The sequence below is a fragment of the Colius striatus genome, chromosome 1 (genome assembly GCF_028858725.1).
Source record: "Colius striatus isolate bColStr4 chromosome 1, bColStr4.1.hap1, whole genome shotgun sequence".
Lineage (NCBI taxonomy): Eukaryota > Metazoa > Chordata > Aves > Coliiformes > Coliidae > Colius > Colius striatus.
In genome coordinates this window covers 170121747-170136781 of record NC_084759.1, presented here as the reverse complement: position 1 = coordinate 170136781, position 15035 = coordinate 170121747, and positions in this window count along the sequence as shown.

Sequence of the window (15035 nt, the reverse complement as noted above, 5' to 3'; positions counted from 1 at the left end):
CTGGTATCTGCTTATTGCAGGGGAGAACAGTTGTTCTTGTCCTTTTTTGTCTTTGGCTTGAATTGCGTACACTTTAAGGGGTTTGGTGTGTGCAAAACAAAATGGTGCTGCTTGAATTTCTGTCTATATAACTGTTTTGAAGATTTTGCATGTTTGGGGCCTGAACTCATGACACAAGTGAGGTACCTCTTAAATCCTGAGGTAAAAATGGCGTCTTACAAAAATTCATGGTACTTATCTGGTGGGAAACTTGCTTGTTCTAGTTTTTGGTGTATCACTTTAATGTTTTCCTGCTAATTATCTGTATTTCATTCAGTTTTGGCTTTCCTGAAAGAGAAATCAGAGACTTGGCATATTCAGCATTATGTAGTCATCACCCTGTGATATTGTGGCAACTGGAGCTGTTCTGTGCAAGCCCTCGTGTTTACTTTCTACCTTTCATTTTACTTCATATTCTATGTGTCTAAACCGTGGTAACAAGATGGACCTTGATCTTTTTCTGCCACCAAGTGCTTTGCTGCTTATGTTGACGTTCTTTACTTTAAAAACGTACCATTGTTGTAGTTCCAGTGGAGAAGCTAGAGGGGATACCAGGGTGGCATTTGAAGATTAGAGCAGATCCAGATGGTTCTGATTAAAATGAGTGGCTGGTGGGAAGTTATCTTTGCCAGCCTTGGCTGTGAAAACACTAAAACAGCACACACGAGGTTTTTTTCATTCTCCCCACAGGAACAGGAAGTAATGCCTTCACTTCAGAGATACTCAAGTCAAAGCTTTGTGTTACTTTTAAGTATGGTAACTCGGCTCTTGGACAGATTTTGCATCTGGTTCTGTGCAGCATGCTAAGTTCTTGCAGGCCCTAGGGGCACTGAGCCAGAGGAGGTTTCCTGTCGATGGGCAAACAGCTACTCTGCCTGGCTCGAGATTGCAGGAGGGAGGTTTGCTGCTGTTACAGGTATGAAAAGGAGGTTTGTCTTGCAGGAAGACTACCTTCAAGACAGACCTGCAATTCATCAGGAATGTGTCCACTCTCTGTCTCATTTCATGAAATTAATGCCTGAGGCTAAAGCAACATTAAAGCCTTGTTTGGGCTACCCATGAGAGTTTTTTATTAAACCTTTAAAAAAGGTTAGTGGTAGTCAGTGCTGGTTAAGCATTAAGATTAAAATCTCTTTTTTATAATGTCTTATGTAACAGGAGCTTCGGAAGAGTGTTTTATAACATAAAACAGCTGCTGTCTAATTCTTGTCTAGTTTCTCAAGTCTTCTACAAAATTTATCCAGAGGTAATGGTGGGTTTCATAACTCTGTCTCTCTATATATACGTATATACAGTTGGGCTGCTGGAAAAGGTCTTGAGCAAACTCATGCTGCTAAATGCTGGCTGATTGTTGATGTATTTAGCAGTGATTTGGAAACATGGAGCCTGATATTCAACATGCTTAGGAAAGGAAAAAGAAGGCTCACTCTGCTAAGTGAGAGAGTTTTGTATCTTCTTGCTTTTAGCAACAAATGTGAGGCTCACAGTTGAAGAAAATTTGGAGAGCAGGCCTTGGTGTCCCTCCAATCACCTTTCACAATAAGATTTTTCTCCTGAGGCCTCTGTTGTGCTCCCAGGTACACATTTGGCAACTTATTGGATTTTAAAAGCAGCAGAGTTTGGATTGCAGACCTGCAGGTGTTTGCTCATGTTGCAGGTTTTTTCCTCTTAAAATTTTATGTTAGCCATTCACAACTCAACTCCCCCATTTAATCAGAAAATGACAAAGAAAGGAATGTTGAATAAATGAAGGGTAGACTGGGTGTGTGGTGACCATACCTTTTGGTTTTGCAAGAGAATTTCATTCTCCTAACTGGAAAGATGCAGCTCCTTCTGTTTCTTTCTCTGCTGCTATCATCGGGTAGATGCACAAAAGCACCAGCTTAATGCTCCATACAAATTCATTCTCTTCCTGCTGGTGCTTTCCCTCTGATGGATGTCTCAGCCTTCCCTTTGACAGCTCAATTGCTGCGAAGATGGTTGGGATGTCAGACGCGGAAGGTTAAGAACACAGAGTGAAAACTATCAGCAGGAGCTAATATAATCATGGGTAATGAGAAATCCTGTTCTAAGACACAGAGACATCTTTTTACCAAAAAGACCTGCGTTAAGCAGCAGGGAGAGGCGTGAGTTTATCTCCAGACAGGTATTGCAAAGAATGCAGGAGCTGAACTCTGAATTCCTGCTGTGCTGTAGTAGTTTGCAAATTTAAACTAGCTTTTAATAAGATAAAAATTGAAAATGCAAGTGCCATGCAAAAAAAGAATAAATAGCTGGATTCAGGCAGTATAAAATCTTTGCCAAGTTTGTCCCACGGGGATGGTTAACCTTCCTGAGAGAAGAGAGTTGTTCTGTCTCCCCAGCCCAATGATCTGGGGCTTAGTCAAGGGAGGGGTTGTGTTCCTGAAAGCTGTTCTGCTTTTTTTCAACTTCATCAGTTAGTCCAATAAAAACATATCACCTCTCCCTGCAGAGCTTGTCTTGCTGAAGTTACTGTTTCTGCTTTCATCTAACTGACTTAGATGGTGCTCCTGTCTTGCTCCGGTAAATGAAAGGTCTAATGGACCTTGGGGAGTAGAGCTTGCTCCACTGCCTCGGGCAAGAGCAGCATCTAGTCAGCTCTGCTGCAGGGCATCCAGTCAGCCCAAAGGGTCATAGTTAGTCTCCACTACAACAAGAACTAAAGAAAGGGGAAATGTGATCTCCTTTCTTTGTTTTGGTGACAAGGCAGTTGCTAATCCTTTCAAGTTTTAGTCCTTCTGGTTTCCCTTCAGTAGATGCATAAGAAAGCTCCCTTTCCTATTTCTGTCTGTATAATTTCTGTCTCTGTATAATTGTGAGATATTTTAGGGAATTCTGGAATTGAGGCAGGAATTGTATTCACTGCTCACATACATGTATTGATTTCACCCAATGTTGGGGGTTTTGGTTTGGTTCGATTTTTTACCCAGAGACCCTTGACTGCAATCCAGTAAAAAAAATAAATCCTTAAAATACAAGAGGAATTCAGATTAACCTGAATTAGTGTTTAACTTGCCAGCTCAGGAGTTGCCTCTGCCTTCCCAGCTGCACTAGCTCAGTGCCTAATAGGCACAAGGTGCAGCCTTTATAATGGCAAGACAGGAACAGGCATAGGCAGCTTAAACGTCATGTAATTACAGCAAGTGATGTCTTTAGAAAGTAACGGGGAGGATCCAAAGATTTTTCTTGAGGATCAGCATTGCAAAGACCTGCTCTGATTTGTTAGTGGCTTCACTGGAGTATGCCTACAAGCCTTTGATTGGGAGGCATGTGGTGGAAGCAGCATGGCTGTGTGGGTCAGTAGCACACACACAAGATGCACACAGGGTGTCAGAAAAGAGCAGCATTATTTTTAGAACCATAGACAGCTGTGACACATCCAGGAAGCACAGGGAGGGGATTTCTGGTTGAAGCACAGTGTAAGAATCTAATTGTGAATGACCTTGGCCCAGAAAATAGTTGTATTTACAAAGCAGAGATTGAGAAGCAAACTCGTTTAAAGGAGCCATGCTCTGATCAGGTGATGCACGTGGAGTAATCATCCTCTGGGGCCACAGAACAGAGGTGGCTGTGAGAAGAAAAAAAAAGTGAAGCAGTGGACTAAGAGGCAATTGAGAGGGGTATACAGCATGTGTGCATCTAGGCAGGGCTTTAAATATAAGGTCTTACGTTTGGATGCTTAACTCCAAGGTTAGGCATCTGGGTAGCACTTAATGGAGAATGGCATGTGCTCAGCCTTTCCAGAAATGAAGCTGCATAGCTGACAAGTTTGATTTTTTTTTTTTTGGTCGCCAACTAAATTAGGCATGCTGCAAAACATGCATATGAACAAAACAGTCCTTGTTTTGCTTCCTTACTCTGTCCTTAACATTTTTAATCCTCCATACTCTCCGGGGAAAAATAAATTGTTTGTGCACTTTTTTTCCTGTTGCATATCTAATCAGAGTGACTGAATAGGTTTTGTTGTACAATATAGTGGACTTGCATGTTAAAAACTTTGATTAAGGTCTTGTAATTTATCTATATGTGTGCATGTTGATTCCACTCAGGTTTCTGTCTCTGAGATGAATGGCAAAAGCCACTTGTACCTCTTATACCGCACCAGCTGTTGTGGATTAAAGCGCTTGTCTTTGAGGAGCAGAAAAGCAACATTAAGGTCTTCTGACATCCAAAGTGGTTTACTTGTCAAAAGCATTTCTTTTGGTGGTTAGTCAAAAATAGGTTTCCTATTTGTTAATCCAGTTGAGAACAGAAACTGACAGTGGTGGTCCTATTTCCTTCAGGCAACTAGGATACATTTCTGAAAACACACATTCTCACTTTTGTGAGTGGCAAAATGGTTCTGGTGGGGATTAACAATGTACTGGTGGTTTTTAGGTGTTTTCATGCTCCAGAGACCTGCTTTTCTTCAGATGCAGTTTGCGTAGTTCTTTGGTCTACAGGTAGGGGAAAAAAACAGAGGTAGTAAATTTGTTTCTCAAACAAAGCCCAAGCAAAACTCTCCCATAAAGGCTATTTTGATTCATGGATAGCTTTGCCTTTATCAATGGTGGCTTCTATACCCCTAAACCTGCAGTCTCAATGAGGTCCAGCTGACAGCAGAGTGAAGGGACACAGGAGAGGCTGGCACTGAGCTGGAGTTGCTCAGCACCCACAGTATGGGATGTTTTTTTGTAGAACCATATGCAAGATTACAGAATCAGCTCTACTTGGGTGTCATTCAAACCTCATCTTGAATGCCACAGAAAGAAATTAAAACACAGGTAGTTTGACAATCAGAAAATTCACCCAATGCTCTTAGCACTTTCTGTGAGATGGCAGAGTCAGGGGAACAGCACATTGCTGCTTAAAGGCACACGTCCCACCCCTCCCAGGGAACTCCCTTGGACGCTGGGTTCTGCCCCTGGATCTCTAGGCAGAGGCTCTCAAAGACTTCCTCAAGCATTGCACAACATGTTATGTGCCTACCAGTGGTCTCAAAAGTGTTTGGGACACTGGCTGGCTCTGAGCTTCAGTGGCTGATTGTCTGCCTCTGCAGCCTCCCATGGGCTGGCAACTCTCTATTCCTCTTGTCCCCTGTATAAAAGGAAGAAAGTGTATAATGTGGGTCCTATTTTTCAGTGTACTCTGTTTAGCTGAACCAGTCTGTGCTACATCAGCTGTTTCTGCTTCCATGAAGAGAGCTTTACTCATTTGAGAGCCTGTAATAATTCACAGAATGCCACATAAATCAGAAATAATTGAGATGTTATTGTTGACTAGTTTATTTTCTAATCAGTTACTTGTCCCTAAGCAAGCCAGGATTTAAATATCTGTAGTCAAGTATTCTTAGTGTTTTCATGGAGTATAGAAATAAGATAAGCAGTCCCCTGACCTCCACAATTTCCTTTTTAAAACAAGTGTAAATCAATCCTTTCAAAGATATATAAAGAAACTGGTTTAGGATGTGATATCTTTATTGACTAATGGGATTTAACATTTTGGAGGTAGGAATGACTCAAATTAAAAAGTTCTGGAAAGACTTTTCTGCAAATGTGTTTTAACAGGATTGATCTGCAGCAGAAGCCAGTCATCAGTCTCTAAAGAGGCATTGCCTACTTTGAAAACTAGAACCAAAACCTAGTAAAAATGGAGAGCTGGTATGTGTATAGAAAGCGTAGATAAACCCACAAAGGTTCCTTAGTTTTACCGCAGTCATCTTTTTGGTCTTGCATAAAATAATTGCAGGGCTGCAGGGACCAGAAAGCTCTCAACTTACTGCACGTGCACACACCGACAATGCTGTGAGGCAGTACTGCTCCCCAGCTACTTGAGCCTTCTTCTCTTGCAGAGATGATTGTCCTTTCCCATCCATGTCAGCAGAGAGTACTGTAGGCCCATGCCCTTGTCTCCCTTGGATGCAATCCTTTGAGTAACAGCTTTAGGTGCCAGACTCAACTGAACCCACCAATAGGTGGGAGATGATCCCTATGAGTTACTGTGTTACAAGGATAGTACCTTTTGTTAAGAAAGTACCATCAATAGCAGAGGGAAGTGATGTCTTCAGCTGGAGCAACTTTATTTGTCAGAGCTGCTTGATCAAAGCTGTAATAACAACAAATCATGCCTCTTAGTAGGCAAAGAAATATCAAGATCATAATTTTGGAACTGTGTGGAGAAAAAGCTTTGAACATGATGGGAAGATTAGCCACAAGATGAAAGAGGGTCTGACTTTTAAAAAAACAAAAAAGTGCCACAGTAAAATGTATTTGCTATCACAAGGGAAATTCCCTTAATACCTGCACAAGTGGAATGCAAAATACACAGATGATACATGTCCTCTACAGATGTCAAGATGTAAATTTCCAAAGAAGCTTTCACAAAAAGAGAACAGGTTCAGCTCGAAGCAAGAGCAAATGAGCTGTAAAAAATGAAGGGCCTGTAAATTACCATCACAAATGTCTTCATAGCTACCATCAGCTCATCTTGCAATGAAAGCTTTCAGCTCCTTTGCAATGCAGGAAAAGCTGGCTAGGGCTAACTGAAGTAACTATCAATGCTAACATTTACTCTTCTCCCTAAGTAACACCTGAGGGAAACTTCGGGGAATTTGGACCCAGTTCTATCAACAGGAGATAACAGACTTATTAACCCAGGTGACTGATGCTGCAGGTAATGACAGGGCATTTAAGGTGTAATAAGGGAAAGACCACTCTGAGTGGCTCCCTGCCCTCAGAAGGGGTTATTTCTCCAATTCTCTGCTTCCAGATGCATATTCCTGCTGCTTTCCCTGTGATGTCTATGTGACTGCATGATAAAGCAAGCTGACATATCAGCAGCAAATAAAAGTAAACATCCTGCTGTTGAATCAGCTAAATCTGTGGCCAAATGAGACAAAGCCAGCTCAAAGGGAGAGATACTTGGCTGGGAATGCACAGCTCCTGGCCAGGCCATTGTTTCACCTGGGCATTAGATGAGCTCAGGACATTCTTTCAGTAAAGTATTTGATGGGCTCAGCTGCATCACCTAACCCTGCAAGCTGTCTGAGTCAATCCAACATTGCTTCCAAAAAAAGGTCTCACCATCAAAGCCTGCAGACAGCAGTGTGGAGAGGAGAATAGGACATCTCTTTTGCAGTGCTGTGCTCAGAAATGAACCGAGCTTTCTTTAAGCTTCACCTTCAGTGGTGCTGCTGCCTAAGGCAGCTGAAGCAGATCCCACCTCTTCCTCTGCCTACCTATCTACTACCATTCCAGTGACATCCTGGCCCAGCCACTGTGGAGCTACTCAGGACTGCCTCAGGGAACTGATCACTTCATGCCACAGATGCAGAAATATCTGCACCAGTGTAAGAGAAGGGAGAGCAAGAGGATGGAAGAGGTGGATGGAAACTGATCTGTGTGAAGTACTGTGCTGACCAAAGAAATGCATCATAATCTTTGCTATCTCACCATTAAACAACCATTTTAGTGTGTCTGTGCAGCTGAGTCAGCCCCACAACTGATAGGTTTCTTTGAGCAGAGCAGGTATAGTAGATAACATGGCTGGTTAGTAATCAGGACAAGGGTAAGACAGGCCCAAGTCAATGATTCTCTGCAGCTTTACCAACACCCCCTCTAGTAGAAATGTAGATTAGGTACTGTGGCATCTCCTGCTTTGAATGAGTTAAGGATCAGGATAGGTAATTGTCTGCCAAAAAGGACAGTCTGTATTCTACCAGACCTTCTTCAGGAGGTATCAGGGAAAGTAAATGTTCTCATGAATCTTCTTGAAAGTCAGTTTTGACAAGGAAAGCCAGAAGACCTGTGCTGTCAAATATCTCACCGCAAGTGCATTTCTGGATATGTTTGTGTGAGGTTTGTTTTGCTTATGTGAGGAAACTGCAGTGTGTCTGCTGGCAGACAAGTTATGATGCAGCAATATCTTACAGACCGATAATGGTGGGCTGGGGATTTTTCCCTTCCGAGTAACTCTACTGTGGTGTATTTCTATCAAAGTGTTCTACCGTGCTGTGTGCCGTCTGGCCTTGGCTCATATTTGAACACGGTGTTACAATAACTAAGGTGGGTCAAAAGTCAAAGCCCGGTGCCTGCGTATCTCTCCAGGTACACAAAGAAAGGCAGAAGAAACTGCCAAGAAAAATGTACAGTTTCAAAGCTACTACAGCTTAAAATAAAGTTATTTTTAAACAACAGGGGTGATCTAAACTAAGATGCTAAAATGGACCCTGTGAAACAGCTGAATGGAGGAGTGCCAAAAAGTCCATGTACTTGCTTTTTCTGGAGGCAAGATATAACTGAGATATTAATACTTCAATGGAACCAATCAATGCACAGCACAGTGTTTTGCACAGCAGCTTCATAGACTCATAGAATCACAGAACAGGTTGGGTTGGAAGGGACCTTTAAAGAGCATCTAGTTCCAACCCCTCTGCCAGAACCAGGGACATCTTCAACCTTCTCCTGCAGCCAGATGCTGCCCTGTTTTTCCAGTGGCATAGAATTGTAGAATGGTAAGGGTTGGAAGGGACCTTTAGAGATCATCTAGTCCAACCCCCGTCATCTAGTCCAACCCCCTCAATGAGTTTGTGCACGGGTTGGGGTTTTTTTTTTTCCCGTTTTTTGTTTTTCAGATGAAAAAGACTGGCACAAACTTTCCACCAGGTGGCACAAACCTTCACTGACAAACCTCCTCACAACGACAGCCAGGGCTACGGCTAAGGCTTGGAAACAGAGTTAACGTCTGTCAGACCGGCCAGCGGGGCCACGGGAGGTGGCAGAAAAACAAGCTTAATGGCACACACATCCTTCAAAAATTCATACACCACTTGGCTTCATACTTTCTCTCTCTCCCCCCAAAACCTGGCCTTCTGGATAAAGACTGTGGATGTTTTCCTGATCTGTAGAGAGGTGTTTCAATTTGTAGGGCAGCTGGGGTGGGGGATTCCCCTTGCTTTTCCTGTTTCTTATTTAGCTAAAAAACCCATTTATTCTGGTAACAAAACCAGGTCACTGACAAGAACTACCTCTCTCATTCAAGTTTTTTTAGTTCAGGTGGACATACCAGAGTCCTCCTCAGGCTAAAACATGCCACGTACTGGAAACCAGTACCAAGTGGCTTTCAGGTGGAAGCTATGAAGAATTAAAATTCTACAATAAAAGAAGACAGGCAGGGTATGAAATATATAGATATTAAGATGTTTTTAAAAGTAAACCCTCTCACTATATGCTGCTTTATTGATCCAATACTACAAACATTTTCACATGTAATTACCAAAAATTAGGACACGTAAGAGTATTTGCAGAAAAATTTGCAAGCTCTTTGTGTGAAACTAATTTTTATCTGTCTAGAGTATCTATATTAAATATACTGTGGAAATGTTTACAAAATCTGAAAAGCAGTAATAACATAGAGGAGAGAATAAGACAAAAAATATGTAAGTACTGGAAGAAAAACATCATAGCAGGCAAAGTGGAGAAATTCGAGGGTTAATGTTAAAAAAGACGCTCAAGTCAGTGCTCATCATCCCAACCAGTGTCTGGTGCCTCAGCTCCAGAATGCCAAAATTCTCCTTGTTTTTAGCATTTCTCAATGAGTCTGAGAGAGTGGAAAATATGTATGAGAGCTTTCCCCACAATTTCTGTGACTCTCATGTTCCAGGGCCTTGGCACTCACCTTGGCATAAACAGTTTAATGATCAAGGCTGTTGCATCTCTGTGGGTCACAAAAACTCCTCCCAGGAACACTCAGCTGTCTTGGCCAGCTTGATTCCCTAAAGCTGTCTGGGCCATTAGAGGGGTCTGGGTGCCTATGCCCTTGCACCTGGTTCTACAGAGCTTCCTCAGAAGGGTTTTCTCTATGTTAGATTACTCTTGAGGGACAAATTGCAGAGATCTTCAGATCTCCAAGATCTTTTGGAACATTTCCCTGTTCTGTTACAGCACAGCCATATTTCCTGTTTTGGTCTCCTTTGGCAGCAGTAATCTGTTAAATTTTGGGAGATGAGGTTTAGTCTGTACTTTCCCAGCTCTTCCTTATAAGACATTTGGATAGGAAAAAAGAGCTGTACATGAACTGTTAGTAGCTGCAGAAGGGGAAAATGATACAATTAATGCACTGATTGAGCCTAAATGACTAAATAGCTAAATAGCTGCTTTCCAGGATCAATGGAAGGGACAGATCAAACAGGACCACTAAGAACATCAGTGAATAAACAGCTTTTATCACATCCTTAATGTTAATGTGATTGTGTCATATTGATAAGGTACTTTGACAATCCAATCAGGTTTTTGCCAATGGAGAGCAAGATAACTTGTAATGTTCTTTGTGGAGATGCAAGTACAGAAGAGCTATGCACATGGAGTGGAGGAAATAAATCACACAGTCAGCTGCAAGTAAAAATGAAGGATGCAAGTTCTGAGATATTTCAGAAATCTAAACCCTCCAATTCCAGCTATCGCTTGAAGAAGAAATCTGGGGAAAGATCACTCAAGATGAAAGTGGAATGCGTGGACCATTACAACTATATCTTAGCTAGGCTTTCTGAATGTTAAAGCAGTTAAAGAAGCAGCCCTGTATATGTCATGTGCAAATCTCCTTTCCTTCAGATCCTTTTAAAACCAGAACAGTGATATACCACTGGAAACACACTTTGCTACATATTCTACGCAATACACTACGCAAGCTTAAAGGATCACAAGACCACGTGTCCCTCCAAGTCTGTTTTCTGTGTAAAGCTCAATATGTTTGAGATGTAAAGCCCTGTCTCACAGACTACTTTGCCAGCTAGGTAAAAGGAAAACTTGGTACAAGCTTGTAGCTGTCTGCGATTCATCAGTGAATTTATTTTCTACTCTGCCAGTGTGATTTACCAGTTAATTTATTTTCTACTCTGCTTGCTTGTCATTCTTTTACATATATGCACTGTCTTTTCATCTAGAAAACCTATCATTTTCCTGTGGCATCATGGCACACAGGAAAGTTTTTCAGTCAGATCAAATACAGCAACTATTTTGAGGTGGAAAGGGAAAGAGGATTGAATAACCACTGTCTGGACCTGAAGTTATGCAGTGATTTAGGTTTGCTTGCTTACAAAGAAAGCAACACCGTGCTCACTGTTAGGAGCCCCTGGATTCAGTCCTCTTCTTGGTTTGGGTCTGAGGTGAAGTTGGGTTGATTTGCTGACTGTGATCCAGGATGCTCCAGGCTCTCTGGAGGTCGCAGCTTTCTAGTTTCACTAGATAGATGAAATCACAGTTCTGAAAAGTCCGTGTCAGTATGGCCACTGCAAGGTGGCAGAGTGAGCACAGATACAGCTCTCCTCCTGGGAAAACTGCATGATGCTGATGTTCCCTCAATCCCCAGAGACACTCTTTCTCTCTCTCTTGGCATCATGAATGTGTTCCTTACTTAGATGCTGTTGTTCCATGTTTGTGTTTAAACAAGTATTAATTCTCAGGTAAGGCAATACAGTAAAAAACTTTTCTTCCTTGGCAACAAGCGATTGCCTGCTGACTATGAGGTGCTGAGGTGACATACGATCAGGGTCCACTGGAATCAAAAGAGGGCATATAGGTAAAGAAAAACACAAACTGAGTAACTAGGAGAGCAATGTGTCTCTTCAGAAGGATGACTTGGCAAGGTATATCAGTTTCTTTCAGGAGGCATATGGATCCATGCCTGATTTGAGAGAGATTTAATCTCAAGGTAATTCTTCTTGGAAAATCCACTTCCAAAGTGGGCTTTGGAATATACATCCAAGATTGATAATGTAGCACAGTTTGTGATGGTAAGGAACTATTGAAGGGAAACTACTTGAATTAACCTTCAAGGTTTGAAGTTGAGGCTACCCCAGACACTAGTGATGCTCCATGCAGACTCTAGTAAATGCTCCAAACTACTTGTCTAGCCACTGGCATTGTTGTTTAGCTGCATGTGCTGTGAGCTGTATGTTAAAAGCTGTACTGACAAAGCTATGCTCTCAAAAACAGAGAGCCATTAGGTATCAGCGGAAAGGTGACTTTGTAATTCATCAGCAAAATCAATTGTATCCACAAAAGGAGAGTGCTGAGGCTTTTCTCAGGAATGGATAACTCACTCTGTCTCAAGTAAAAGCATACACCAGTCAGTAAGGCTGCATCAACCAACAGGAAATTGTGGAGCAGACTACAAGAAGGTCTGCAAGGGAGGATGCTATAGAGACTTTGTGGTCCAAAATAAAGGGTATCTTCCCTGTGTAACAGGCAGCTAGAAAGCAGGCATGGAGGCATGCAGGGGAGATGTGGACAAATGGGTTAGCATGGCTGGGACGATGCCGGGAGATGTATGATCAGATGCATAGAATGGGTCAGAGTTGAGATACTGCCTGTGTAACAGAGTGCCCTGCTGGGTTTGGTTGTAACAAACAGTTCGAGTAACAGCCAGGCAGTTAATATCTTTTTTTTTTTTTTTTTTGGCTTTCCCCTGTTCTAACCCAAACTGCAGCCAAACTTTAATAGTACTTCAAGCCTGACATTAACAGCTATAGTTCTGTTCATACATGACATCCCAAACAGACTGGATTTTGGATTGTTTGCTCTTGGCTGTCCCTGAATACATTTCAGAGTTTTTCCTCAAGAGCTTGAGTCCTGTCAGTCTGTGCACACCCCACACACCCCTGGAAAACAAACCTGATGTGTGTTAGACTGAATGGTACATTTGAAGGACAAAGAAACACTGGATTAATAGAACAGTTCCAAAGTGAACTGAGCACATCCTAGTTTGTTTAAACAAGGCAGACAGCCATTGTTAAACTGAGGCTTTCTCTGATCTAATTACATGCAATCAAGTACTCCTTCAAAAGGGGAGATCATTGGTTTACTTCATTTTCACAGCTAGCAGGAACACAGGTCACAATCTAGACACACACTTCACCCCTTCCTTACATGAGTAGAAGACAAACATTCAGTGACGTTCCCAACCAAAATTACTGAGAGTAAGAAGAGCCTTTTCTTGAGACTTTTCCCATTTGGTTCTTTAGAATCATTCCACAAGCTCCAAAATCAAGGACTCAGTAGAAAACTAGAGGAGGAAAAAACCCACCCAAACCTTTCCTTCCATGTTAGATACTGAGTGCTTCTAAGCAGAACTTTGAGAGAATTGGTTTGTGGTTTTGTCAGTTGCCCTCCCCTCAGAAGGCACATGCTGTTTTCATTTTGCTCATGGCTGACTGAGCTGCTACCAGGCGGGAACTGGATTTAGGCAGCCAGGCTACCAGTGTCTCCCAGATGCACAAAGGAATGGGTAGGGCCAACTAAACAAAAGCACAACTGCTGTCTTCTGATGTGGGTTTGTTCCAGCTCCAGGTGGTTTTGAAGCAGCTTGCAGTTAACAGGGTGCACCTGAACTGAGTGCCTGCAGGAGGGAGGTAGCAGCTCACAAAAAGCTGCTAGAAAACCACATTTTGTTTGAAACTGCCTTTGCCAGGCCCATCTGAAGTAATTTTACATTTTTCTAAATCAACAAGGTTGAATCTGAATCGTTGGAAACTACCCATCTAGTATCCAAAGCATCAACAAAGTACTGCAGGCAGCTGAGGCCAGGGTACACACACAGCATGGGCAGAGCTGCAGACTGCCTGCAGTGCCAACCCCGTGTTGGGCAGATCACAGACACAGCTCCCACACACCAGGAAAATACAAAATACGGCTTAGTGTTCCCTCTTAAACAGCCGCCACAGCATCACGTGTGGTCTTGGGGCTCCTGCTGCTGCTGCTACGAGCCTTGCTCTCAATTCCTGCTGTCGTTACTGTCTGTTCCAAATTACCCCTATGAAGGCTGCATCCCCTTTTCATTTAGTAGAGTCTCGGTGTCATTTACAGTGAGAAGTTTCCAGTGGTGGCATCAGCTGACATCTCCACTGGGTCTTAACTTAGAAACTAGAAGTTCTCTGAACTGGACATGCTATTACTGGCATGAAAATTTCTAACCAATGTGCTTTTTCTTACACAAGAAAACGGGAATGCCAAGAATATGACAACATTCCTTCTCTTGTGTTTGTCTAGAATGGTAGTGACCTGCTGTCTGGCACGTGGGGTGATGGCTGCAGAAGGCAGGCCTGGCAAAAAGCCCCATTAAGCCACACAAGCCCCAGCTGCGTTTCAGCATCCTTTTTCCTCTTGTTATCTTGCAGTGCCTGACAATCTACAGCACATGACCGATTGCAACTTTGTGTCACTGTGTCAGTAGAGACACTGTCTAAGGTTTCAGAAAGGATACAGCAGCCCCGGATGTGGGAGGGGACTGGGGAGGTGTGTGTAAGTTTTGGGTTTTGTCTGGGAGCAGCTGAAGCACATGAGGTTAACCTATCTGATAGCCAAGAAGCAGCAAAGGAGTTGGAGAGGAGACTTGACAAAGCCTGGCCACCTATGCCTCTGCTCAGCATCTGGGAACTTCAGACCACGTCATGTATGTACTGGATGCTGACTGGGCAGCAGCCGGGAGAGGGTAAGGAGGACATGTTGGGAAAAAAAAAACTCTACCAGACAAAAATCCCCCAAATTACAGTGAGGAACAAAAGCCTGAAATGGAAATCTTTAATGGTCCATTCCTTCACTTAAGTAGGACACCCCTGCAGCCCAGCCACCCACCTTTTCTCTGGCATGTGCGCCTCTAGGTAGACCAGATCCATCTCGGACAGGAATTCAACTTGCAAGCATTACAAAATGAAATGTCCAGAGTTTGGATCTGAATTTATATTAAAAAGAGTCTCATACCATATTGGTTAACCACAATGTAAAGTATCTCCAGTTAAGGCAGCTGGGCTACATCTCCTCCAGAGATTTTCTGTAGCATTATAAATAAAATAGCGAGGTGGGGTCTTGCTGTCACAATGTCTCCTTTTCTTTTTATGACCTTCAAACAGTGGGGAAGTCAGCTCTCCTAGCTATATAAGCCTATTACCCACCCTTCAAGTCAAACTTTTTTAATCATACTTGTCTAGAATTATCCAGCATAAG